The sequence below is a fragment of the Physella acuta genome, unplaced genomic scaffold, assembly GCF_028476545.2.
Source record: "Physella acuta isolate Inbredline_101_S28 unplaced genomic scaffold, ASM2847654v3 ptg001155l, whole genome shotgun sequence".
Lineage (NCBI taxonomy): Eukaryota > Metazoa > Mollusca > Gastropoda > Physidae > Physella > Physella acuta.
In genome coordinates, this window is record NW_026732672.1 from 340,378 (window position 1) to 368,336 (window position 27,959).

The window sequence follows — 27,959 nt, forward strand, 5'->3', positions numbered from 1 at the left end:
TCAAGCCAAATACTTCTAAACTTATTTGAATCATTTTTGCTGTTTATTATAATTCATCCAATTGTCTTATTAAATATATAAATGTATATATATACACAATTCCTAATATAGAATTTCTAAAAATGTTTTATTATAATATTTAAAAATGAAACAAACATGTTCCCAGAACACAGCCACATAATGTCAACATGTTCCCAGAACACAGCCACATAATGTCAACATGTTCCCAGAACATAGCCACATAATGTCAACATGTTCCCAGAACACAGCCACATAATGTCAACATGTTCCCAGAACACACAAAATGACAACATGTTCCCAGAACACAGCCAAATAATGTCAACATGTTCCCAGAACGTAGCCACATAATGTTGTAACGGACACCAATCTATCAGCCAGATAGTTGGCGAACGCTCCCGGATTCGTTTAACTGATTATACACAGATGGCGACAAGCCTAAATAAAAGAAAGTTAACACACTAGTTCGCTAGGACTCGTAATTGATGTCTAGGGGAAACACTAGAGAAACTACTGATGCCAACAATACATTTAATCTGCATATAACTTGTAATGAGTGTACAAAGTCGTGGCAGAACACTAGATTTATACAGGAATAAAATAGATTTACAGAATGAACAAAACCCAACTTACAATTCGTGGGAAAAAATAATATGATACACTATCACAGCTTTTAACACTTCAAAAAAATCACCACAGTATACACATCACTGCTATAAGCATAAAGAATTACTTAACCACAAGTAATATACGAATATGCAACTTAAACAACTTAGTACTACACGGCAACACACAGGGCTTATGTCTCTCAACGACGTCTGGTCAATGAATTGCCTCGAGACGCCTGTGCGCAGTCTATTTATAGACTTAGGCAACATGGAAGGTCACCTTCAAATCATAAGGCCATTGGTTGGGGTGGTCATCTGGTCTGAATCAATCAATCATCTCTTGATGGAAAATTTCTGAGTCTAAGACTCTCTTAGTAAGACAGCGGAAAAAACCGGTCATTACACCACAGACCATATATGGTATTATAACAAATGTAAAAATAAACATTATCAGACCTAAGTAGGTCACAATGTCAACATGTTCCCAGAACACACAAAATGGCAACATGTTCCCAGAACACACAAAATGGCAACATGTTCCCAGAACACATAAAATGGCAACATGTTCCCAGAACACAGCCAAATAATGTCAACATGTTCCATGAACTCACAAAATGGCAACATGTTCACAGAGCTCACAAAATGGCATTATGTGCCCAGAACACACAAAATGGCAACATTTGCCGAGAACACACAAAATGACAACATGTGCCGAGAACAATGCCCCTTACAGATGACATGTTCCCAGAACACAGCCCGTAGTTGGCCTACCATAAAAAGTTAACAATACTTCACTTTTTCCTTAACAATTTTACAAGCAGGTAATAAAGCCATAAATCTTTACTGTGGTGGATATAGCCAATAAAATAGGGTAACCTTCACTATATGCAATTTGTAGTTTTCAATGCCTGTCCTATGCATATTATTTACCCTAGTGTTTTGGGCCTTGCTTCATTTACTCAATAAATTATATAGGCATAAGAATTTTCATTTTAATCTGCAAAAGCTACAATCTGTAGATTATTATTTTCAAACTACATCATATATTTTTCTCTTCTCTGATAAAAAAATATTCCTCATATTGTTTGTGTCAAGTATTTTATTTTTATCTATGCAATACTATATTCCTATTTTATAATAATTTCTTTTATACAAATTCTTTTGAAAACTGTTCTTTATTGATTTGTATCATTTTCTTTATTTCTGAAAAATAAAACTTTGTTTGGGAATCCTTTTTTTGTTTCTGTTTAATAACAAGCTTTTATGTAATAATGCACTAAAAAGTAGAAAATAAATTATAGACTACTATTTAAATTTTTATATGGAAAAAATTTATATTTTTAACAGTGTCCGCACGCCCCCCCCCCCCCCCCCCGGAAAGATTTCGCCAGGGCTGCGCCCTAACAGGAAGCAGAGTCGTAGCAACCTATTCCGGTGCCCGGGGCGAACTATCAATGTTGTGCCAACCCTATTCAAACGCTGGCAAAAAGGCGCCCATCCCTACATACACTCCCCTATATAAAATAATTGAGGATATCAGTCATGTATAAATCTGTTTTCTTAAATTTTACTGAAGAATGAGGATTTTAAAAAAATTGTCTACCCCTTTTGGCGCCCCATTCGATCTGGGGTCTCTGACAGGAAGCAATGCAATTTTTCTCCATAAAAATAAAAGCCAGATGCAATTTGACACTGTTCGTACGAGAGTCATAAAATTTTGGGGAGTTGGTGAAAAGGGTTTCGAGAAAGAAAAATATTCTTAAGTGTGGCACCCTGGGAGGGTTCGATTTTTCTCATTATACGATTATGAGCTCAGAATCCAGAGGGGAATCCGGAGGGGCTATCTCATCAATTGCGGTCAATCTAGGAAATACTAGATTCAGCAGAGGCGTAGCGAAGGGGGCGGGGGTACATATGTCCCCGGGCGCCAACCCTAGGGGCGACAAAATGGGTGGGAAAAATTTAAAAGCTCATTTTAGCTACAGTTTTGCATTATAAATATTTAAAAAATACGGGGGGGGGGGGGGGGGGTGGGACGCCAAATTGAAAGTTTGTCTCAGGCGGGAGGGGAGGGGGGCGCCAAACTGAAAATTTGTCCCCAGGTGCTAAGAATGGTGCTACGCCTCTGAGATTCAGTGATAAAACTAAACCAGTTCATCCGCCAGCTCCCCGGTGGTAGAGTGGCCCAAAGTGGCCAAGACCCACCTCGGGCGACACTACGGTTTAGATGGGCTACTATAAATGTTCACTAAGCGAGCGCCCCGGGCTCTACCGAGAGTGCCTATTTAAAGAGCACCCTACAATAGGGACACGTGGCACACGACATTTTATAATTAAACCGAATTAGGGGCGCCCCTGCGGAAGTATAACCAGTGGCTCCCTGGAGCGCCAAGGGACGCGTCTCTAACACATGGGCGGTCGCTAATGTGTGTTCTACCTCACTATTACAGAGGTTGATTAACGTACAATCAAGGCTTTCATACAGTGAGCCTTGGTGCGTCTAGGCGGCAGTGTGGACAAACCCGCGCCCAAAAACGAATATGTGGGTTTGTTTGATTAAAAGCATTACCAAATATTTCATTCGTTTGTCATTCAAATTTGAGAAGCTAATGCTAATACCCCTGTGGTGATTTCTGCGAAAAAAAATCGATTTGGTGGCGCCCTGGCAGGGTTCCATTTAGCTCCCCGGGTTTTCCCGTGAGTACTATTGTACCTTTGTTCGCTTTAATAATTGCGAAACGCTATGAATATGATGGGCTACTATAATCGCTCACTATACCGAGTGAGGCGCCTTCCTACCTAGGCCCACCTACCTACATACCTAACTCCCTGCCTACGTACCTACCTATCTACTAACCTGCCTGCGCTGCTGCCCGCCTACCTACTTTCCTACCTACCGTTATTCCTGCCAAACTGCTTTCCTTCCACCCCGCCTGTCTACCCACCTCACATCCTTCTTACACACACATATCTTCGTATGTATATATGTATGTGTTAGTGTGCTCTAGGACTATGTATTTTTACATTTTTGTCGTTACGTAGAACTATTCAGCATAAAGGAGTTTCCTTTTCTTTTTTTTTTTTTTTTTTTTTTTTTTTTTTTTTTTTTTTTTTTTTTTTTTGACGTTGTATCTGCCGCTAAAATATTTTTTGTGTATGTGTGCATAAAATAGTGTAGGTTTATTAACAAAATTAAATTTTAGTATGTATTTAAGTGTATATAATCATTTTCGTCAAGCCAATGTGTTCATAATCTTAAATTTAAAACCCATGAAACTCGATAGCCAAAGATTTAGAATGAGAATAATTGCTATTTAACCAGAAACACATATTCTAATTATTGTAATAATATTGTTTTAAATAAATATACACAGAGATAGATTGTTTTCTTAATTTAAAAAGTCAACTGTATTTCATAACAAAAATTAACACAAAATACATTCGAATAGAAACTGTCAAGAGAGAATACTCTAATATTTGTAGGAATAATAGTTTTTATTTAGAGTTTTTTTTTATTATTAGAAGAAAAGTTAATCATGTAGGTTCTATAAAAGATTACCTTGCATTAAAAAAAAGATATTCGATAGGTTTAGAATGAGAAATAGTCAAAATTATTTATTATATTCATTAGTTGTTTTTTTTTAATAATATAGTACAAAGACCTGTTTTAATTATTTTTTAAAAATCTTATTTTAATTAATAAATTATAAATGAAGATCGAGGATCTATATTTTTTAAAAACAGTTTAACTGTCCCTAAACAATTGTATCAATCGCTGAGAAATTAAGAATTAATAATTACGTTTAACGCTTTATTAACTAAACGAGTTGAATTATTTCCGTTTTGATAAACTCTCTCTCTCTTTATAACTACTAACGCTTTATCATTGAGTTTCTCGAGAGAAAAATACAGGAGAGCGGTAGTTATCATTGACTCTGTCATTGATAATTTCATTGAGTCTTTCATAGAAAATAGTGTTTGATCGGCTGTTCCAAGGCTAAAAGATCAGTATTTTCAGCAATAAATGGATAACTTAATCATACGTCTTTTGTTGAAAATAATATGCTGGATGTATTAAATGTATAAACTAACTTTTATTTAGATAAAAATAAAGGCATATTCGAATGAAGAAACACATTTTAAATTATGCAACCGGAAAGGTGTTTATAGGTGTGACAACAAAGTCCTAGAGAAGATACAAGTAACACCAAAACAATGACGCCACATGTCAAACATGTACAAATATACAAAAAACTGAGAAACACATTTATTAAGATTGTATGTTAGTACTGAAAGCAAAGCAAACACTGGCAAAAATATTTAAAAAAAAAACACCAATCAATAAGCCACCACAAATAAAGCTATCACACTTAACTTAATTAACACGACTAGACAAAGAACAGAAAACGGAAACAGGCTAGTAGCAACGGCTATATGGATCGACTATATGGGAATAAAGAAGCAGTAATAACCAGTTTAATAACAGTGACACCGCCCATGACGTTCTGATTAGTTTCAGCAGCAATAAAACGCTTTTTAACATTCTAAGCCAATGTGGAATTCAAATACATTGTTAAAAGACAATCAATCAGGATCTATAGCTAAACGTGAAGTCTCTTTTACTGTATGGCTCGGAGCTAGGTTACTGCCAGTAGAGAATGAAATAAGAGCATGGAAAAAGTGGTGGTTATAGCACAATATCATATAGAAGACAGTAAATAGCAGCACTAAGCAGGTGCTGGTGTAAAGTCCAAGGGGAAAGAGGAAGAGAAGGAGACAAAAAGTCCTGAAGGAAATTGTTTAAAATAGAAATGGGGGAGGCTGGATTATTAGCTTTCTATCTTCATAAAAATCTAGCGAGTTGTCGAAGTAATGCCTACGCCTATGCTCCTTAGGAAACCGAAGCGAATAAAAAGAAGAATGAATAAAATTTTTTTAGAGCAGTTGTTCTTAATACGTGTTCGATCGAAACCAGGGCTTTGGCGGAGGTCATGGCGTACAACCTACTCACAGGATTCACGATCATATTTTGTCAATGTGGACGATACAACTATTAAGAAGGGTTCGGTGAAGGCGCATATGAAACTGGTAGAGTTCGGTACCTCAAAAAAGGTTAAAAACCACTGCTTTAGAGTGTAATTTGTAAAGGTGCAAGCTTTGGTCTAATTTTGGTCTTGTCTTTAGATCAATTTCGAAAATATTGTATCACAGTTTTAATTTTCAGTTAGGTTGAAAAAAAAAAAGCATTAGCAGTCGTCCAGTTGTACCATTCTTACATCGTTTAGTAGGTATAGTTGCCTTGACTATATGAAAATTGTAGTAATATGACTTGTTATGGAACAAGCAAACAAAATAATTATCAATTCTGTACAATATACTAATTTTTTAGCTCTTAAAATTTCGGCAAGAGTATCGTCTTCCACCCCCCCCCCCCCACTTCGTCCGTTTACTATTTTACTGATCGGATAGCGATTCAAGAATCCGTGATATTTATTTCTGTTTAATTAATTCAGTGATCCAGACAATACGCTTTAAAACAATTGGTTTCTTTTCTAGTTGTTAAAACCAAACCAGTACAAATACTTGCGATTTTTGTTCTCGAAAAAGCAACCACCCCCCACCACCCATCCCACACACACTCCACCATCTTGGACATAGTTGGTAGAGCAGGTTTTAACGTAAATAACTTTTTTTTTAAATGTTACACAATCATGCAATGCACTTTAATAAAATTTGTTCTCTTCTAAGTGATTTAGATTATCTACTCACCAATCCAGTGTAAATCCTAGCGATTTTATTTAGCGAAAAAGCGCCCACCCCCTTTCACCATCTTGATAAAAGTCACTACGTGTTTTTACGGTTACACAGTCGTACAATACGCTTTATTACAATTTGTTTCTTTTATAAGTGCTAACGTTTATCGACTAACCAATCTAGTGTAAATTCCAACGATTTTGGTCGTGAAAAAGCGCCCCCCCCCCCCCAACATCAAGGAAAAGCTGTAAAGCGTTTTTGCCGGTCACTGTTTCTAAACGGTGTGTTTTACAGTTGTTTTACAATTAGATTTTCAAGGTAGAAAAAGACTTAAATAAGTATGTAAAGGCTTGTAGGCATTACATCTCTTAACCTAGACTGTTTATAATTAAAACCTGCAACATAAAATCAGCTTTAAAATTTCCCCCCGCCCCCACCCCCTATATACGCCTCTGACGTTTTCTTCAATTACATTCGCTTCCTAGATCTTCAAATTTTAGAATATGAAGAAATGAACTATTTAATTTAATGTTGATTTAGATCTATAGATCTACTTATCAAGATGTACGCTATAAAATGTATACAATTTTCTAGGCCAAAACTAATAAAAATTAATTTACATTACAACATAAAAACAGTTGAACAGTCCTGTTTTTAACAAAATCATTTTAGTCTCTTAACCAGTGTGTGCATTTTATATAATGTTATGTTGACTAATAATTGATATAATTTTTTAAATGTTTAAGGAATTGGTAGCCTATGTTGTTTTAATTGTGTCGGATTTTGCTTTGTCAATAATAAAACTTGTTTAGGAAGTTTATTTCTTTCTCCCTTTCATAATGTTGCAAATATGAGTAAGACGCGTATTATTAAAATTAAATAGCTGCGATGAATAATCATTTGCATCTTTCTTTTCCATAAACTGTGAAAGCCACAGAATATGGTATCTCAAATTTTGCTTGTAACTCAAAGCGAAATGTTACTCGCTCACCTGCTTGTATTTAAAAAATATCGTATGTCTAGGCACTAGAATGTTGACATACCACTGGATCTACTATGTATTGAAGGAAAACAAAATAATTACAGAATAACAGGCCTATATAGTAACAAATTATTGCTGTTAGATTTTGTTCAGCCTACTAATATAAATAATTAAATAGACCTAAAGTAGTACTAGATATTAGATAAGAAATCGCTAATTCAGTCTGAGAATCATGAGCAATGAACAAGAATGTCATTCGTTTCTTGTATCAGCTCATGTTTATTAAAAAAAACAGATCACATCTTATACATTAAGGGTTCAATAAAATAAATATAATTTATTTAGCCCTATGTACATATATGTATTGGGACTCAATTATAATAAATAGGGGATCTGAAATTCTAAATGAAAAATAAATTATTAATAAGACCTAAAATAGGCCTAGTAGGCTAAATCTATTTTATTATTTAAATTTAAGGCTCAGCCATCTACTAAAAATATTCTAAAGTCATAAAATGGCCTACTTAATTATAATTACTAATTTGGCCTAAGTTAAAACTAGACCAAGCCTATTTTATTAGTAGAAATAGTATGAGCCACTAGAGTTACGATGTTATGGCCTTATGTAAATTAATGTAATCATTGTAAGTTATTATGATAATTTGATATCGATTGAGCGTATATTATATAATATCGGATAGAGGCCGCACTCTCTTAGTCATTAATCTATTAGGTCTTACAAGTAGTTTAGCCTATTTATATATTATATAGGCTAAATTATTTAAATTAGTCCTTCTAGCCTAATTTTAAATTATTAGGAAAGGCTTATTAAGCTTTAGTTTTTAATTAGGCAACAAGGCAGAGGCTTAATGTCGCTTATAGATTTAATTTTAAATTTTTATGCTATACGCTACTCTGCTGCTATCACTTTAGAGTATATTATAATTTATAGCCTAGGCCTATCTAAATATTACTAAACGAGAAAAATGGTCCGTTGAGGAAGGATACAACGGGCGCTAGGCTGATAGTGCTGTCTCTTTTCTCTAAACTAAAACCACCCCCACCCCCACACACACCACCCGCCACCTCCACCCCCACCTCCACCCCCCCCCCCAAAAAAACATGTCTACCGTCCCATTCAACGAAATATAATTATATACTTTTTCCAGTGTCCGCCCCCTCCCAGAAAATTCTAACCCCGCCCCCGAAAATTTTAAAACCACCCCCCCCACTCACCCCCCCCCCCCACACACACCACCCTCCCACCCCCACCCACCCCCCCCCCCCTAAAAAAACATGTCTACCGTCCCATTCAACGAAATATAATTATATACTTTTTCCAGTGTCCGCCCCCTCCCCGAAAATTCTACACCCGCCCCCGAAAATTTCAAGTACCCCCACCCCTCTCCGGGGAGGAAAAAGTCTAAATTAAAACCACCCCCCCCCCCACTCATTGCATTAAAGAAATTGCAAGAAAACCACTTTTTAGATTAGACACATTAATTAGGCGGTAATTTTATTATAGAGTATCGATGAAGAAATTTCTTTTGAGTTGGGGAGGGGGGGGGGGGGCTCAGACGTTCTTACGCGGGGGGTGGGGCTTCGCCCCTACCCGAAGAATTGTATGCAAGAAACTCTTCAGGCAAACCATTTAGATTAGACAAAATTTATTTTTATTCAATGTTTACTCGAGAATCAATGACGTCATATTACTGTGTGCACTCTCCGGATTGAGATTATTTTCTACTCTATGCTAAATGTGACCGCGTCATACTTCGTTTTTCGAATTACTGTGCATGTTTTTATTTTGCTTGTGTTTTCTCTAGAGCGTTCTTGTCAGATAGAGCGTTCTTGTCATGTTTTCTCTAGAGCGTTCTTGTCAGACAGATAGATAGATAGATAGATACACAGACAGCGAAACTATTATTATAGATAAAATAGTTCAACTCACTTAGCTTACCATAAATTTTTAAAATGACGTTCAGTTAAGTATTTAGCTCTCTATGTCCGCTAAGGTCCATACTTGTAATTATCCAATACTGTTAGATCTATTAATTATTTAATAGCCTAATTAAACCGAATTATAGGAATTAGGTCTGATCCCTTAAGTCCTAAACATAGGTTGTAGAGTAATATTATTGGGCTAGTAATTATATACAGTATCTATACAGGCCTACTTATCATTAATTTGGAAGTCTGTGCATTGACCTTAGTTATAGTTTGTAATGCTTTTCAGATGTAGCAGCTTATTTTTTATCAGATTGTACCATAAAATCAAAATTAGAGTAGGTCTTTTTTAAAAAAAGGTGTAATATATTGAGCTTTGTGAATTCAAGGAAACTCACTCTTCTTGTATTAGTCTTATATTTATAATGTTTTTGAGTGATGTCCCTTGCATGTCATCTTGCGGTTGTTGATGCAGAATAAAGACACGGTGCATAAACATGGCTTCATCGTCTATTGTGTTATAATAAAACCACAATCCACTACATTGGCGACGAGGATAAATCAATCCACTCAAAAGAGCACATGCTTACTTAAGAAGCTTGCTAGAGCATAATTGGCTAAGTATTTCTAGGATAATGGCGCTGTATGGCCAGATAAAAGAATTTAATTCGAATGACGAAACCATTCATGATTATCTAGATAGGTTAAGCTTTTACCTTGAAGCGAACGACGTGACGATAGAAGCCAAAAAGAGAGCTGTTTTGTTAACAGTCATAGGGCCTCAACAATTTAGGCTATTAAAGGACTTATGCGCACCAGCTAGTCGAGCTACCAAGAGCTTTAACGAGCTGAGCAAACTGCTAACATACCACTATGCGCCTTCACTACCAAAGTTCCTGTGTAGAGCCAGATTTGACGGTAGGACTCGTAAACCGAACGAATCAATATCAGAATATGTTGCTGCTTTACGTCATCTAAGTGAATTTTGTGAATTCGGGGACACGCTGTCCGACAGACTATGTGAAAAGTTTATGACAGGTGTAAACAACCCTGATGTTAAAAGGAAGTTACTTCTCGAGTCAGATCTAACATTGGAAAAAGCAATACAACTTGCAACTTCATTCCAGCAGTCATCCGATGCGGCGAGATCTCTGGAGCCTTCAGGGATCCATGCAGTAGACAGCAGGTTAGTCAACAAACACCAACCCCATCAGAGCAGCTCAACTTATGCTAAACAGCCTGCAAGTTCAAATCCTAGATCTAAATCTAGTAATAATTATCAAAAATGTCATCGATGCAACGTTCCCCATGCATCTCATCGATGCAAGTTCAAGTCAGCAACTTGCTATAAGTGCAGTAAGCAAGGTCACATTGCCAAGGCCTGCTTTGCAAAGTCTTCGTCTGTTGCTAGATCTAGCCAGTCAGGACAGTACCGCAACCAAAGGCAGCACTATGTTAGCTGTCACCAAGACAGCCTAACCCAACCAATGAACCACTCTACCAGTGAAAATGCTCAAACTGATTCGCAGCCGGAGTTCAACCTGTTCTCTGTGAAGTCCACAAGTCATGCTCCCATCAACGTACAAGTTGGTATCAACGGTAAGAGCATCATATTCCAACTTGACACTGGAGCATCTCTATCCGTCATAACAAAGAAGGACTTTGACGCTGTCACAGGAGGATCAGTGCCTCTACAACCATGTCACAAGTGCCTAACAACATACACAGGTGACAATGTTCCGGTGATAGGAGAGTGTATGGTTCATGTAAGCTATAATGGTGAAAGTGTTAAACTTCCTCTTCTAGTGGTCGAAGGAAATGGACCACCATTACTAGGTAGGAACTGGTTAGTTGATCTTAAGTTAGACTGGGGGAGTATATTTTCAGTGAACAAAGCAAGAGAATCTAGTTTTTCTTCAATAGATAAAGTTATATCTGAAAATGAAGGTGTCTTTGGTAGTTCAGGATTACTAAATGATAGGACAGTGAACATAAGCATTAAAGACACAAATCCAAGATACTGCAAAGCTAGAGTTCCACCTTATGCAATGAGGGATAAAATTGAAAATGAGCTAAGTAGATTGGAATCTAATGGCATCATAAAGAAGGTAGACTATTCCGATTGGGCAACACCCATTGTGCCAGTGTTAAAGAAGGATGGTTCTGTAAGAATTTGTGGAGACTATAAAGCTACACTGAATAAGCAAACAGAGCTAAATAGGTACCCTATTCCTAACATTGAGGAAATTTCTTTGAAGTTGGCAGGAGGAGACAAATTCACTGAATTAGACTTTAGTCATGCTTACACTCAACTAGAACTGCATCCAGATTCAAAAGTCTATACGACAATAAACACACATAAAGGACTCTACCAATATGAAAGACTATGTTTTGGTATATCATCCAGCCCTGGAATTTTCCAGGCATCATGGACAGTATTTTTCAGGACATTCCAAATGTTTGTGTTTACTTTGACAATGTATACATAACTGGTAAGAATGACACTGAACATCTTAAAACACTTGATAAAGTCTTGAAAATAGTTGGTGAAAAGGGTTTAAAGATAAACAAAGATAAATGTCAATTCATGCTGACAGATATTAGTTTTCTTGGTTATATTTTGAGCAAGCATGGTCTCAGACCTCAACCTGAGAAAACAAAAGCCATTAAAGAAACACCCAAACCTGAAAATACCCAACAGCTAAGAGCTTTTTTGGGCTTGATAAATTACTATGCGAAGTTCATAGGGAATCTGTCTGGTAAACTATCACCACTGTACAAGCTGCTGCAGAAAAATGCAACTTGGCACTGGGGTAAACAACAAGATGCTGCTTTTAATGCAGCAAAAGAAGCGTTGTCTTCTGACACCTTACTAACTCACTATGACCCAGGGAAAAGACTTATCTTAACATGTGATGCTTCACCAGATGGCGTGGGAGCAGTTTTATCCCACATAGATGAAAATGGTGACAGACCCATTGCTTTTGCCAGTAGATCTTTGAACCAGGCTGAGAAAAAGTATTCTCAGTTAGATAGGGAAGGCTTAGGCATCATTTTTGGTGTTAAGGAATTTCACAAGTTTCTGTTTGGTAGGGAGTTCACCATCTTTACAGATCATAAGCCATTGCTGGGTTTGTTTGGGGAAAACAAACCCATGCCTGAGCATGCCTCACCAAGGGCTCAGAGGTGGGCTATCCCACTAGCCGCATACAATTATGAATTGAAATACAAACCTGGATCTGAGAATAGTGCAGATAGTCTTAGTCGTTTACCTTTAAAAAACCAAAGCTTAAGTTATGTACCAGAAGATGTATTTGTTCTTTTCACTATCATGGATAACTCCAATATAAATGTGAATGATGTTAAAAGAGAAACACAAAAAGATGAGTGCTTGATAAAAGTATATGAATACTGCAAGAATGGTTGGCCTGAAGAGTCAGTGAGTGATGATTTAAGGCCATATAAAATAAGAAAAATAGAGTTAAGTCTAGAAGATGGATGTGTACTATGGGGGTCAAGGGTTATTATCCCTAAAATGTTACAAAAAGAAGTTTTAAGAACTTTACATGATACTCATCTTGGTTCTTCCGAAATGAAGAGTCTGGCACGATCGTGGTTCTGGTGGCCACATATGGATGCTGATATTGAAAAGTATGTAAAGCTTTGTTCAAGCTGTGCAATCAACCAGCTACAGCACCTTTGCAAAACTGGGATTGGCCAATCGAACCATGGAAACGTATCCATATAGATTTTGCAGGACCCTTCATGAACAAAATGTTTTTAATTGTTATTGATTCACATTCTAAGTGGTTAGATGAACACAATCACTGCAAATGATACCATTATAGAACTCAAGGAAATATTTTCAACTCATGGATTACCTGATCAAATTGTTTCAGATAATGGGCCTAGTTTCACTGCTCATGAGTTTAAACTGTTTTGTGTAGCAAATGGTATTGAGCATATAACCACATCACCCTATCATCCTGTTTGGAATGGTTTGGCCGAAAGAGCGGTAGGCATATTCAAAACCGCTATGGTAAAAATGGGTACCGGTAACACATTTTCTCTCAGAGAAAGAGTAAACAGGTTCTTAGCCAAATACCGCACAACTCCTCATATAACAACAGGTGTTGCACCATGCGAATTGCTGTGTGGTAGGAAAATTAAAACTCACCTTGACCTACTACATCCAACTGTTCAAAGGTCTGTTTCCCAACATCAACATGCACAAAAATTAAATCAAAACATCCATGGAGAGAGAATTTGGAGTTAATGATAATGTGTATCTGAGAAATTATGGGAGAGGGGAAAATAGATGCCAGGTCAAATTGTTCAATGTACAGGACCTGTGTCTTATAAAGTAAAAACAAATAATGGACTTATAGTCCGTAGACATGCAGACCAGTTAAAAATAACTTGTGCAGATAATAAGTGTGAATCTGTCAATCCCACCAAATCTGACCGGTTCACACCAACTCAGTTTGTCCCACAAGAAAGTTCTGTTGATATCAGTGAACCAAGTACTCTAGAGTCAGAAAATGTAAATTCTGGAATTAATGATTTAGATCCTGGACTTCCTGAGCTAGAGAGTAAAAAAAGGTCAGAATCTTGAGTCACCAAATCAACAGCCACTGAGAAGGTCAAACAGGACAATCAAAGTCCCAGATAAGTTAGACCTTTGATTGTAAAGGTTAAGAGGACTTTGACATCATTGTTTTGTATTTTAATTATGTTGTAGCATATTTTGCATTTGTTTGTAAGGATGTAATCTACCAAATGATTCAAATCATATAATGTTCATGTTACAATATATTTGGTGATTTTAAGATACTGTCATTTGTTCTCTTGAGAGCTGTGTTGTTGTTTACTAAGGGTAAAGGGATGTAATATATTGAGCTTTGTGAATTCAAGGGAACTCACTCTTCTTGTATTAGTCTTATATTTATAATGTTTTTGAGTGATGTCCCTTGCATGTCATCTTCCGGTTGTTGATGCAGAATAAAGACACGGTGCATAAACATGGCTTCATCATCTATTGCGTTATAATAAAACCACAACCACTACACAAGGCATGAAATATTAATTTAAATAATACAAACAAATAGCCTAAATAACAAATACACAAAGTTAAAGTCATAATAACTTTTTATAAAGGTGTCACAGACTGTATAATTAGGTATGTTTATATTATATTGTGTTTTACATGAAGTTGCATGAATGTAGAGTACCTGGCTAGCGGAAGGACTGTCTGAGCGACTCGTCATGTATTTTCCCATGCTTTTGGGTGAGAATGGAGAGAATGGACCGTATAAAAGGTAGAGCGAAAGGTGAACGGGGGCTTGGGCTTGGACTGTGATTGTGAATGTAGGATGTCACTACGTCACTTTGATTCGTGACTGTACTTATACTAAATTATACTAGTTGTTTATCTAAGGATTTACTATGGATTCATCATTTCACTGTAGTGTATAAAGTGTAAATAAAGTTATAGTTTCACAACTACTGTTGCTCGTGTGAATATATTGAAGAACCCACAATAACAACAATGAAATTGATGTTGTTACTTATGGTGTCAGAAGTGGGGGCAACACCAGTTGCTACATTGTCAGAAGTGAGCGTCTACTACTACTGTTACATTGTCAGAAGCAATTGAAGAAGTGTTGCTACATTATTATCAGACGTGTGATACATTGGAGTCAGGTGATTGAAGAAGCTGATACATTATTGTCAGAAATGGTCAACATTTGTTACTATGATGGCTGAAGTGGACGTATACTCAAGTTGTTACACTGATGTTGTTACATATGGTAAATTATATTGAAGTCAGATATCGTCAACGAAGTTACAGTATTACCACAAGTGATCAAAGAATTGTCACAATATTATTGTAAGCAGTTTTCAACGTTTCTGAAGTAGTCTTCCAATGAATACTGGTGTATCAAGCAAGTACGTCAAGTTATTGAAAGTTATCGACAGTCAAGTCGGAAGTTGTGTTGTTTTCAAATCAAGTCAAGTCATCAACGTGATAATTGTTATCACATTATTTTCGACATTGTCTCACCAATGTCGGATAAATATCGTCTGTAACAGGTTATTGTTACACCTAAATGTGTGTTTTTTCTGTTTGGATTTAGCTGATCAAGTATTAGTGTTTCTTTTCTACTGTGGATTAGCAGATCAAGTTTATTATTTATAACTGTTCCTAAACTGTTACTAAAGCTGTCTTATTTAAAACTGGACAAATTTCTTCTATGAAAAAGGTTACTGGAACTAATTTTGAAATTTTCTTCAACTATTTGGAATTTATGAACATGAGAATACAAGAAAGGGTATTGGTAAATTAATTAACACTTACCTATTGTTAACTAATGAATTTATATTTTATGTCATAAATAGAAAATATATCAAAATGTTAAGTTTTGAAGAATATCTAGCACTAGCGAGGGCGCAAGGCATTAAGAAGATGAAGAAGCAGATAGCCTGGGCAAACAATCGACTTGAAAGAGACATAGAAAAAGCATTAAAAACATAGGAAAATACATGACGAGTCGCTCAGACAGTCCTTCCGCTAGCCAGGTACTCTACATTCATGCAACTTCATGTAAAACACAATATAATATAAACATACCTAATTATACAGTCTGTGACAAAAGGTATCTTGAATTTCAACTGGAGATAGTTTTGATAACTATTAATAATCTGAACATTAAAATATTAACATAAATTTGTTCCAAAAACATATTTAGAAATTGGTTTTAAAAAAGTGAGTTTAGGATTGAGTTCATAACTAGTTGAGGATTAGATATGAAATTCATTGTGTTTATACATGTTGTAATTTCTCTTATACAGGTTCACCCCAAAAAAATGAAGATCAGATTTCTACCAGTAATAAGACTACAACATACTAAATGACACAAGATGTTCTTTTTCTGTTACCTTATACATTTGACATAAAAGCATGAAAAGGTATGACAATTATTAATAAGCTGCTTTAAATTTTATAATTTGTTTTTTTTTATAACTTAATTGTACCACTTTTATTTCCAATGATAATAAATATAATTTAGTGTCATTTATATTTTAAAATATTTATATTATACTAGATATAATTTACTTCTATAATATTACTATCCAGGTATAACAGTCTGTGCCTACAACATAGATTATGGTAGATCTCCAGGACTAAAACTAAATTGCAATCAGTATATCACAAGTATTATAATAAAAGCATCTAATCTGCTTCAGTGGCCAGAACTGGGTGAATACTCTCAAACTTGAATCAGGTAAGTTATCACAAGTTTACTTTGGTTTATTTTGAACATGTTGATTGAGATAGATTTTATTTGTATAAATATTGTATTTAAAAAAAACATTTTACCTAGATCTAGTAAGACCAAGTCATTAGAATTATTTGTCTTAACTGCTCAACAGGAACTAGGGATACTTAATGAGCATCAAGCTGATACAGTAGATGTACAGAAGAATTTATACACAAGGTAAATATTGATACATTTTAAGGCATTCTTTTTTTTAAGGATACATGTAATCTTTTGGGAGAAAGGAATTAGATCATTTAAATTAGGCCTAATAGTTTATTTCTTTAGCTCATGTTACACTTACAAGAACTTAAATTTTTCACCTTAAAATTTTATAGATATCTATGCCATGATTCATTTCATTCAATCATTTTTTTCTTGTTTTGTTTTGATTTATTAAACTAAAGATGTTTTTTTTTTCTGATGTCATTATTTCAGATGAATTTTTAAGAAAATCATTTTGTTTTGTTTCAGGAAGTGAAAAGTTATGTAAAAGGCAACTAATACTTCCATCTACCATAGTTAAACAAGAATCTGCAAATGCCCATAATTGCAATCATCTTGATTTACATTTTTGGCTTTATATGCAATTGTTAGGTTTGATGAATAAATTATTTCTCAAAATTTGATGTATTTGGTTTTCTTACACTGTGTACAAAAGATGTTAGTGCTAGTAATTGAAAGTTGAAAAGTGTTGAATGTATAGTATTCCTAGCATCATTTGACATTAAAACAGCTGAAGCTCTGTAAAAAACAACAACAAAAAACTAAAAATAAAACAATCTAGGAATGCTGTTTCTCTTAGCTGAGCACATATTTGGACAAGAACTTAATTGTTTACTAGAGAATACTGGGACCCAGTTTGTACTCCAGGCAAAAAGTGCTTATGGTTAATATTATTAAGTTAAAGAAAAGTATCAAACAAACAGGATAATATTAATAATAAACACATCCACAGTAGAGAAGTATGGAATTCAAATCAACTTTGATGTTGCTAATTGCTACACATGCCATAATTGGGCTACATTGACTTTTGCAGAGGTAGGCAACTGTTTTGTTTAACTTTAGATCTCGACTAGATTCTAAATAAAGAAGAAAACTGACACGCCAATACCAAAATCAAGAGCTTGTAAAGTTCGTGGTTGCTAAACCGAGGTCCTGAGTTCAATCTCCCTTGTAGATGAGGCTCTATAGTTGGGGATAGCAACCCATCTTGGGGATACAACACTTGTTCTTGGATTTAAAAAGGACAAGAAAAGAAATCCAGAAAGAAAAGCAGCTGAACGAAGAAGAAAAAGGCTGGATATATTGGGTATCAACTGTACAATTTTAACCGACACACATTTCAAACTACACATGCACTTCAATGACAAAATTCAGTGAAGCCATAATGTTGATTTTGACCGAATGAAGGACAACGATATTGTTATCTCATGCAAAGTTAAGGTTTATTGAATAAAGACATTATCGTGGATTGATTTAGACTAAGACTTCCAAGAAGTTGGTTAAAGCTCTATACTCCCTGTTAAATAAGCCGAGAACGATGGCTCTTCTTATTTTTCTTGTCTTTGATGTTGCTTTCAAGAAATTGCATGGGCTTCGATTACCTACAAAAGGCTACAAAGTTTGGAATCTTGGCTTTCTTATAGTGGACCTGGGTACCGGACATTACCGCCACCCATCCCACCGGCCTCAAGTTATGATCCTAACTCAAACTCTACACCTATATATTTCCTTAATCCTAACCGATAAAAAATGACCAAACCCTAAGCATTCACCTCAGCCTAAAACTTAACACAAAACCGAAAACAACTCTAGCTATAGGTATTAGCCTAACCTTGACCATAACACTAACTCTAATCCTTACCCTAAATCTAGCCCTAACCCTAGCCATAACCATAACGCAAGCCCTAACGCTAACGCTAACCCTAGCCTTAACGCTAACCCTTACCCTAGCCCTAACCCTGACCCTAACTCTAGCACTAATCCTAGCCCTAACGCTAACTCTAGCCCTAGCCCTCATCCTAACCCTAGCTATAACGCTAACCCTAGCCCAAACCCTAACCATAACTCTAGCCCTAGCGCTAACCGTAATCATAGACCAAACCATAACCATAGCCCTAGCCCTAACCCTAGCCCTAGCCCTAACGCTAAACCTGACCCTAACCCTAACCCTAACCCTAACCCTAACCCTAACCCTAACCCTAACCCAAACCCTAACCCTAACCCTAACCCTAACTCTAACCCTAACCCTAACCCTAACCCTAACCCTAACCCTAGCCATAGCCCTAACGCTAACCCTAACCCTAACCTAAACCATAACTCTGACGCTAACCCCTAACCCTAGCTGTACTTTAAAAGCTGTGTCAGTGGGGGGGGGGGGAGGGAGGATGTCCTCAAGGGCAGGGGGTAATTGACTGGGGGTAATTACTCCGGGGTGGGTAATGTCGGGGGGGGGGGGGTTGGGTAAAACTAGTAATCTGTAAGTCCTACTTTTTACTACATTTGATTAACACAATGTCGTCACACATGTAAAAGAAAATAAGCAATGTTTTTATTATTTGTATCCTTAAAAAATGCTAAATAAATGCTACGCCATTAACTCAACCCTCTTTCCCCTCGTTACATATTGTCACATAAAGCCACCGCCCACAATGATGGTGACGTCAATATACAATCATAAAGTGGTCACCCATTTACGACGACTCACTCTTCAGACGATTTTGCACCCAACCCCCCTTCTCACAAAAAGCCAGATCTTCCCACCCCCCCCTCTTTAAAAACACCACACCTCAATACATAACCCCATCCGCCCTTCCCCTGAAACGCTTGACCTTGATTTCTAAATCTGAACAATTTAAATGTAAACAAAGCCAGTGTTATATTGCTTTCATCATAGTTGTTGAGGCGCAAATTCTACCGCACACAGTAGCTCATCGTATCCATAATGTATCGCACTCCGTAACGAACGTAGGCGCAATAGTGTTTATGAGGGACCCACAGAGGGGCACTGGAATACGCCAGCGGTGTAGTTTCACCCCTGTGCAGGATGCCCAATCGTATTCTGTTCCCGGGCGACTAACGACGACACTTTGTTTTCATTTTGTCATTAAATGCAGTAGACAAAAGTTTCCCTACTGTAGGGCGCTCTTTAAAACTCATAGTGTTCGTCTGTAAGCCAGGGGCGCACCGGGTCAAACGACTGCTTGGGCCCAGGGGACTCCTTAAGTGCAGGTTGTTGAAAATAAGTAGTTTCCTCACCCCTTGTGCACATCGCCCAATGTACGGATCCTGGGTTCTCTGGGCTCCACCCTGCACAAACGGGGCGCTACGATCCGATAATTAATTTAGGAAATTATTGAATACCCTCTATGGTATTTATGGACAGTTAAGCTGCACCCCTGATGTTGTCTTTTCATCAAGGCCCCACGGCCCCACTGATTGTAGTCGCGCACATGAATAAATAGTAAAACTGCACTATGTGTGGCATCCGGCGCCTACATATTTTTTAAAAGAGCAACCTTCACTAGGAATACGTAATAGTGAAGTAGAACACACTTAGACGACCGCCCGGGTGTCACAACGTAGTGGGGCGCTCTCGGGAGCCCAGGTTATAGTACCGCAGGGGCATTGCGGACGGCCCCTGGCTCTGTTTTGTCATCGAATGTCGTGTGCCACGGAGTCCATATTGTAGAGTGCTCTTAAACACAACCTTATTGCTCATATGATATCCCATGGCGCCAAATCGCATCCTGCCGGGGCTCCGGCAGACACGCCTGATTCTATGCAGTCAACGATTACTGTTGCCCATCGTGTCTTTGGTGTATAGCTTATAAAAAACGAACGTATGCGCCATAATGTTCACAAGGTAGCACGGGGCGCTTCGGGTTACGCAAAATCCGGGGTGCCGGAGGCTGCGCCTGTTATTGCTTTTTACCGCTGATTATAGTAAGGCTCAAGTTCTAGTATCGTCGCGCTGGAATTATGGGCACTAGGCCGTGTATTAACAAAAATCGCACCCTCCGGGAAACGCTCACAATAAATTTTAATTTTTGTTTTCGCAGAAACCTCAGGAGTATTTTCATCAACTCCCCAAAGTTTAACGGCACTCAGATGAACGATGTCAAACAGCATCCGTTTTTTTTACAAACCGTGTAGAGAAAAATGGCACCCTCCATGAGCGCCGCCCTTGTAAAATAAAAAAAAAAGATGTTTTGCTGAAACCTCCCCTGAAGTTTTATGGCGAGCGGATAAACGGGGTTAAACCGCAATCTACTTTTACTTATATACCATATATAGAGAAGAATCGAATCCAACTCGTGACGCCTCTGGTTATGGGTACTACTTAAGTACAGTAGTGATAAGTTAAAAAGAGATCAGAGACATGCCTATTGTATCGATTATATATATATATATATATATATATATATATATATATATATATATATATATATATATATATATATATATATATATATTGACACTGTCAATAAGCCACTCAACGACAGTGTCGTTGAGAATAATGTAGGATCGGCTGGTTTTTACAAGCTTTTATTTAACTCACTTCCTCTGTCTGTCTGTCTATCTGTCTAGATCGAAACGCCGGAGAGAAAATTCGGACAGTTCTACTTGACCGATACGATTCACAGTTGGCACGTAAGTCAAGACATGAAGACAATGCAATCTGAAACTAAATTTGACTTGATTGGATGCCTAATTAATTTTTTATGAATTAATTAAAATTTAGACCGAATTAGTAGGCATGTCTATCCAACCACACCACACGCGTCATCACGTTCAATAGCTGCGCCATCACGTTCAATGGCTGCGCAATCACGTTCAATAGACGCGCAATGGTTTTTAGTCATGTAACACTATTGTAAATAAAACATGTAAAGTACTGAAAAAAAATTCATAAAAAAACGTTTTAATAACAAGCTTTTGTGAACTAATGCACTAAAAAGTAGAAAATAAATTATACACTACTATTTAAATTACTATAAAGAATAGCGTGGGTCTCTTCTCAAATATTAGTAAAGTTATCCAATAGGTGCTAAAGTGACCTACGCTTTATTTAAATAGTAATTTAAATAGTAGTGCATAATATATTTTCTACTTTTTAGTGCATTAGTACACACAAGCTTGTTATTAAAACGTTTTTTTAATGATTTTTTACAAGCTTTTATTTAACTCACTTCCTCTGTCGACAGACTGTCGTCAGTCTAGATCGAAACGCAGGAGTGAAAATTCGGACTCTTCTACTTGACCGATACGATTCACATTTGACACGTGGGTCAAGACGTGAAGACAATGCAATCTGAAATTAAATTTGATTTAATTGGATGCCTAATTAATTTTTTATGAATTAATTAAAATTTGGACCGAATTAGTAAGCATGTCTATCCAACCACACCACACGCGTCATCACGTTCAATAGCTGCGCCATCACATTCAATGGCTGCGCCATCACGTTCAGTAGGCGCGCAATTGTTTCTAGTCATGTAACTCTATTGTAAATAAAACATGTAAAGTCACTTAAGTATCTATTGGATACCTTTACTAATGTTAAGGAAGACACCCACGCTTTTCTTTATAGTAATTTAAATAGTAGTCTATAATTTATTTTCTACTTTTTAGTGCATTATTACATAAAATCTTGTTAAAAACGTTTTTTATAAAAAAAAATTATATTGATATTTTGCACTGCACAAATTAAAGTTTTATCATCTAACGATTTTTAAAGTCTTTCCACTTTCCGGAAATGGTGCGTATAATGTAGATAACAGGATTAACAGCCGAGCTGAGAGGAAATAAAAGAATTAGCAGCCAGGCGTATGTTTCCGGTAAGATCACGTGATCTCTGGCTACCATGACACCAGCCACACCCACAGGTAACCAGCAGAGAAGGTTAGAAAGGACAGTCAGACAGACGTGGCTGGTTACAGTGACCTCTTGTGGGGAGATGTCAACACCAGATGGAGGAGGAAACAGAACAAATTTGAATATGAGAACTAGCCCTGTGAGGGTGAACATGCTGGTGGTGAGTCTGAATGCGATGTACGTGCTGAAGGCAAACCTCCACGCTGTGTCGTGTGTCACGTGTAGAGCCGGGTCTACACACATCGAGTTGAGTGAGTAGATCTGCCAGTCAGGGTGGAAAAGTGGCACCACAGACAAGGCCACGCCCAACAGCCAGCACGTGACTACAGCTGTCATGGAAGCAAACACGTGATCGTCTAACTTGATCTTAAAGAACAACAGACACCGGTCCATCGTAAGCAAGAAACAAAAGATAGCAGACGTGAAATATGAGAGAGTCGCCAGAACACCTGCCACCTTACACAGTGAGCTGTCACGCCATTGTGTCAAGTGTAACTCAAAGTTGTCACGATAGTGAATATCAACCCCTGCTATGATCGTCAGATAGATACTCATGAAAAGATCAGAGAAATTGAGATTAAGTAAAAACAATCTACTACTCAGTTGAAAGTTTGATTTATCACAGACAAATTGCAAGACAATAACTACAGAATTACCCATAAACCCAATGACAGCAAGCAACCACAACACAGCACGTTTTACGACGTCACCAATAAGATTTGCACACGAGGAGATTGGGTCTACCGGTGCGTAGCATTTATAAGCGGGGATTCCCGTTCCTCTAAATTTAGCGCAACAAAATATAAAGTTGTCAGCGTATACCGCCGAGGTGATGATTATCTTATGTAATGTTTTTGACAACTCGGAATCTAGAGAAAGGTTTGTGTGTCGTAAATCTAATATTTCGATGGTCCTACTACTATTATATTCACATTTAGTTTCAATGGTAGTTAATTTAGTATAACTAAGGTTTAGATATTTTAATGGTGAAAATCCTGCGTAAGATCTAAAAATGAACTTTTCAATCAAGGAAAATGACAAATCAATCCAAATAATTCTACTGAAATATTTGTTAAAGAATACTCTGTCGGTCGAATTGTGATCAAGGTCGGTGTAAGACATGTTTACAGAAAACAAATTGAGAAAATTTGATATCACATAGTAAGAAGTATTATCTAAATATATTGATTGGGCAATAATATCTGTAAATGGTACAATAAAAAACTTATTTACACTAATGTCAAGGTGAATTGTAAAGCGTATGCTATTCCTCAAAGAAAGCAAAACCATTTGCATGGACTGTAAAGTTAAACTGCAATTGGATAAATATATTTCGAACAAGTAATTAATTGGAACCAGTTCAGGGATATATACTCGGGATAAATTGACCCCGGATAGATCTAAGACTTTTGTCCTAGGATCGACTGAGTCAAACAAGGTGGAGTAATCCACCTGCTCGAGATCTGTGACTGCTGTGACACCCCATTTACAGGTAAACCCTGACGGACATTTCTTAAAACAGCTCATTTCGTCATCACCCCTGGGACAGTGTGGGTGACCGTCACACACGTGAACAGGGTTAAGCAGGATGTAGGAGTTGTGACACTGGAATAAGCCGGGCCTGGAGATCTCGTTGTAGATGTCTTCGTTCTCGTCATCCCCCTGGGGACAGTCCATGGCACCGTCGTTCACCATGTAGAAAGGGATACAGTAGGAGTTGCGGCATTTGAAGAAACCATCCATACAGACAAAGTGTTGACAGTTTTCTAAATGAGACAAATCTCTGCAGCCAATGGGTTTCTTGCTGTAGCGGCCTTTGAGATGGACACAACGTGGGGCAACTCTGCTGACCATCGACTCAGATTCAGGAAGTTCTGGCTGAGCTGGCTGAGATTTTTCATTTTTACAAATTATTAAGTCAGCATTTGGGATGAGCGGGGAGAGACACACGATTCCACTGCATACTAAATCATCTATCAGACTTGTTGCATTACATAAATTATGTTCAAACCAGAAACTCGGCAAACATTCTCCACTGGGACACGTAGTTTCCATGCAGTCAATACAGTTCGCTTCATCACTTTGATCTGGGCAGTCTGGTACACCATCACAGCGACCCTCTAGGTCATAGCAATAGGTGGTCCACCATTCCATTGAATCACACATAATGTCTTTGTTGTTGGTAACTTTACAATAACACATCTCTTCATCCCGGCCATTCTGACAGTCGTATCGCCCATCACACAGAAAACTATACGGCACAGCTTCTGATCCCCCACCACACGAAAACAATCGAATATTTTCTTCCTTTATTTCATTGAAACTTCCGCTGTGTCTCAAAAGACCACTGGGTGCGAATTTTTGCAAGTCGCTCTCTCGGTTCATTGAAAGAGCTAGGTCAAACTCACAGACAACTAACCGTATTTTGTTTATGCTATTGGACACCTTGTAGATATGACCGTCATTCAGCAATGAACCATTTCTTACAAATTCAATAGCCGAGATCGATGTACCTAAAGTTATATTTGGTAAGAAGTTACCAAATTTAAATATCTTATTAGTGTTCCATTTTACAAAAGCATGTTTCTCATCTTCCTGTGATTCATATTTAGCAAGATAAAAAAAAAATCGGCCTTGATCTACTTTTTCTATAGTTGTACTTTTGAAGTTAGACAATGTTTCTTTTATAAAATCAAATTCTTCTCTTGTTTCCAAAATAATCAGACGAGAATTAAGTGATTTACAAATAGCTGACGCAGCGTCATGACTCACCAGTGACTCTGATACTGCAAGTTTATAACATGACTGTAGCTCAGGGTTCGTCTGACTCTTGTACATGACCCAGCCAGTGTTACACTGACCACACAGAGTCATGGACAGATACTGGTTGTCCACCAGATTGTCATCTAAAGACGTTATCATAAACAACCCGTACTTCTCCATCTCTCTGGTAATGTCTTCAAATTCAGAAACCTTGATGATAAACGTGTGAGCCACTCTACCACGATGTTTGAGATTAGTTTCGGTCCACGTAAGATCTATACTGTCATTAAACAGACAGAACTCGCATAGAATTAGAATCACTTGAGTTTTGTTTCTGTTGATGTCCTCGTGTAGCTGAAGATAATGCATGGAGTGGTTTAAAATTGAATCAACGAACTGAAGATTTCTTTCATCTTCTGTCTTAAGACCGTCTATGACACTGATGACATCCGTGAAGCTGCTGTGATCTTGAAAGTCAATCAAAGTTTTAAAACTGTTGTCGTGTCCAGCAAGGAACAAAGCAAGCCTGAGGTTCTTGTTGTGGTCACTTGGAGAAAAAAGATTTACAATAGCCTTGAGTCTCGTCTTTTGGTGGGCGTCTACAGAACCGACATGAAACAATAGATCAAAGTTTCCAGACCTGCAGTCCTTGAGGGGGAACTTGGTCTCGGAGGAAACTGCTGAAAAAAGCGAAGTTATATATAATAATATATAACCATATATATATATATATATATATATATATATATATATATATATATATATATATATATGCTTTCTTTATTAAAAGTATAAGTTGTTCGTGGAATATAGTACCTACTTTAGCAACCAATGCTTTTAACAAAGAAAGCCATTTTTTTTCTTATTATTTTAAATGCCAATTATTTGCCTAAATGGTCAGTTACATACGAATATACGAGAACGTTTAGGAAAGCACATTCCTGTAATTTATATACTCAGTCATAAAGTTCAGTAATAAATATGTTATACACATTTATTTTTACCTCGAATAGATGACAAAATACAACCAAATAGTAGCTTAGTACTCAGATAATGTTTAATCATTTTCTCACAATTATCAAATTTAATTATTAAAAGTTTCTAAGAAAAGCAGATGCGAAATTAAGATCAGCAGAAGTTGGAGATAATGTACGCGTTCGTACTTCAGATTTTAACAGAGGTCGCATCCTTAATTGGGTCATGAACTTCGTGTGGTCTTTGCAAGCTGAGAACAGAACAGGATGTTCTCAAAAAACTGTATACCTGAAGTAAGTTTTACTTTCCGCACGAATAACTTCTAACATTGACGTACGTGTACATTTAAGAAAAATTACTATGAACCAATCACTGACTGGCAGCGAAGGCTGTCTATGCCAATGCTCTTTCCCTGCTCTCACATACTCAAGAACGAATGCAGACACATTGTTCAGATTAACAGAAGGAGTGACAACTGGACTATTGTTTGTTTTAGTTCAGTTTAGAATCAGCAACGCTAAATGCTTTGAAGTTTATTCGTCTGCAATAAAGAGGATAAAGGCAAGATGTATTGCATCAAGTAGAAGTCTCTGATCCCACCCGTTAAAGCTGAGAGAATCGTTTAACTACGAAGAATTAGTCGCGTCATTTCTTAACAGCACTAGCTAGGGAAGTCGTACATACGTTAGTGTAATTGATTCGTTTTTAAGGGTTAAACAATGTGTCTACCAACCAATAAGCGAAATTTTTTCCGATTAATGTTAACAAAGAGTGTCGCTTTCCACCCACCCGCTCCGACAGTTTGTTATTTTACTGATCGGATAGCAATACATTAATCCGTGATGTTTAGTTCTCTTTGATGCAGTGATCCAGGTAAGATGTAATGCAATCAAGTGAAAGTATCTGATCTCTCACGGTGAAGTTAAGAGAAGCGTAAGAATCTTACAAAGAACTAGTCGTGTCATTTCTTAACAAAATTGGTGAAATCGTTTATTAAGCGTTAACACAATTGGTTTCTTTTCTAAGTGTTAATAGAGTTATCTACTCACCGATCAAGTTCAAATCCTGCTGTTTTTATTGGTGAAAAAGCGTACCCCCCCCCCCCCTCCTCATCATCTTGGATAAAGTTGGTAGACCGGATTTTAAACGTCACTAATTCTTTTTTTAATAATACACAATTGTAAAAGACGCTTTAGTATTTTCTAAGTGGTAACAATTATCTACTCGCTACTCCAGTGTAAAATTTTCAGATTTTAGTCTTTAAAAAAGCGCCCCCCCCCCTCATTTAAAAACAATATAATTACTGAAACAAATAGCATAACAACGTTTTAATAGCAATTTGTTATGTACTAATTAACTAAAAAGGAGAAAATAAATTATTTTCTTTAAATGTATAAAATAATACACTACTATTTACATAACTATAAAGAAAAACGTGTGTCTCTTCCTAAATATTAGTAAAGGTATCCAATAGATAATATAGCAACCCAAGCTTTACTTTATAGTTATTTAAGTTGTAATGTATTATTATATATTAAAAGAAAATAATTTATTTACTCCTTTTTAGGACTACTACACTTTATTATTATTTCTGACATATAAAATACAATATTTTTTTCTTTTAGAAATATTAGTTGTTGTGATACACGAGACATAGAGTTTAAAGTTAAGATTCTCAAAACTGTGAAAACTTAATAACTTAAATAAGCGTTT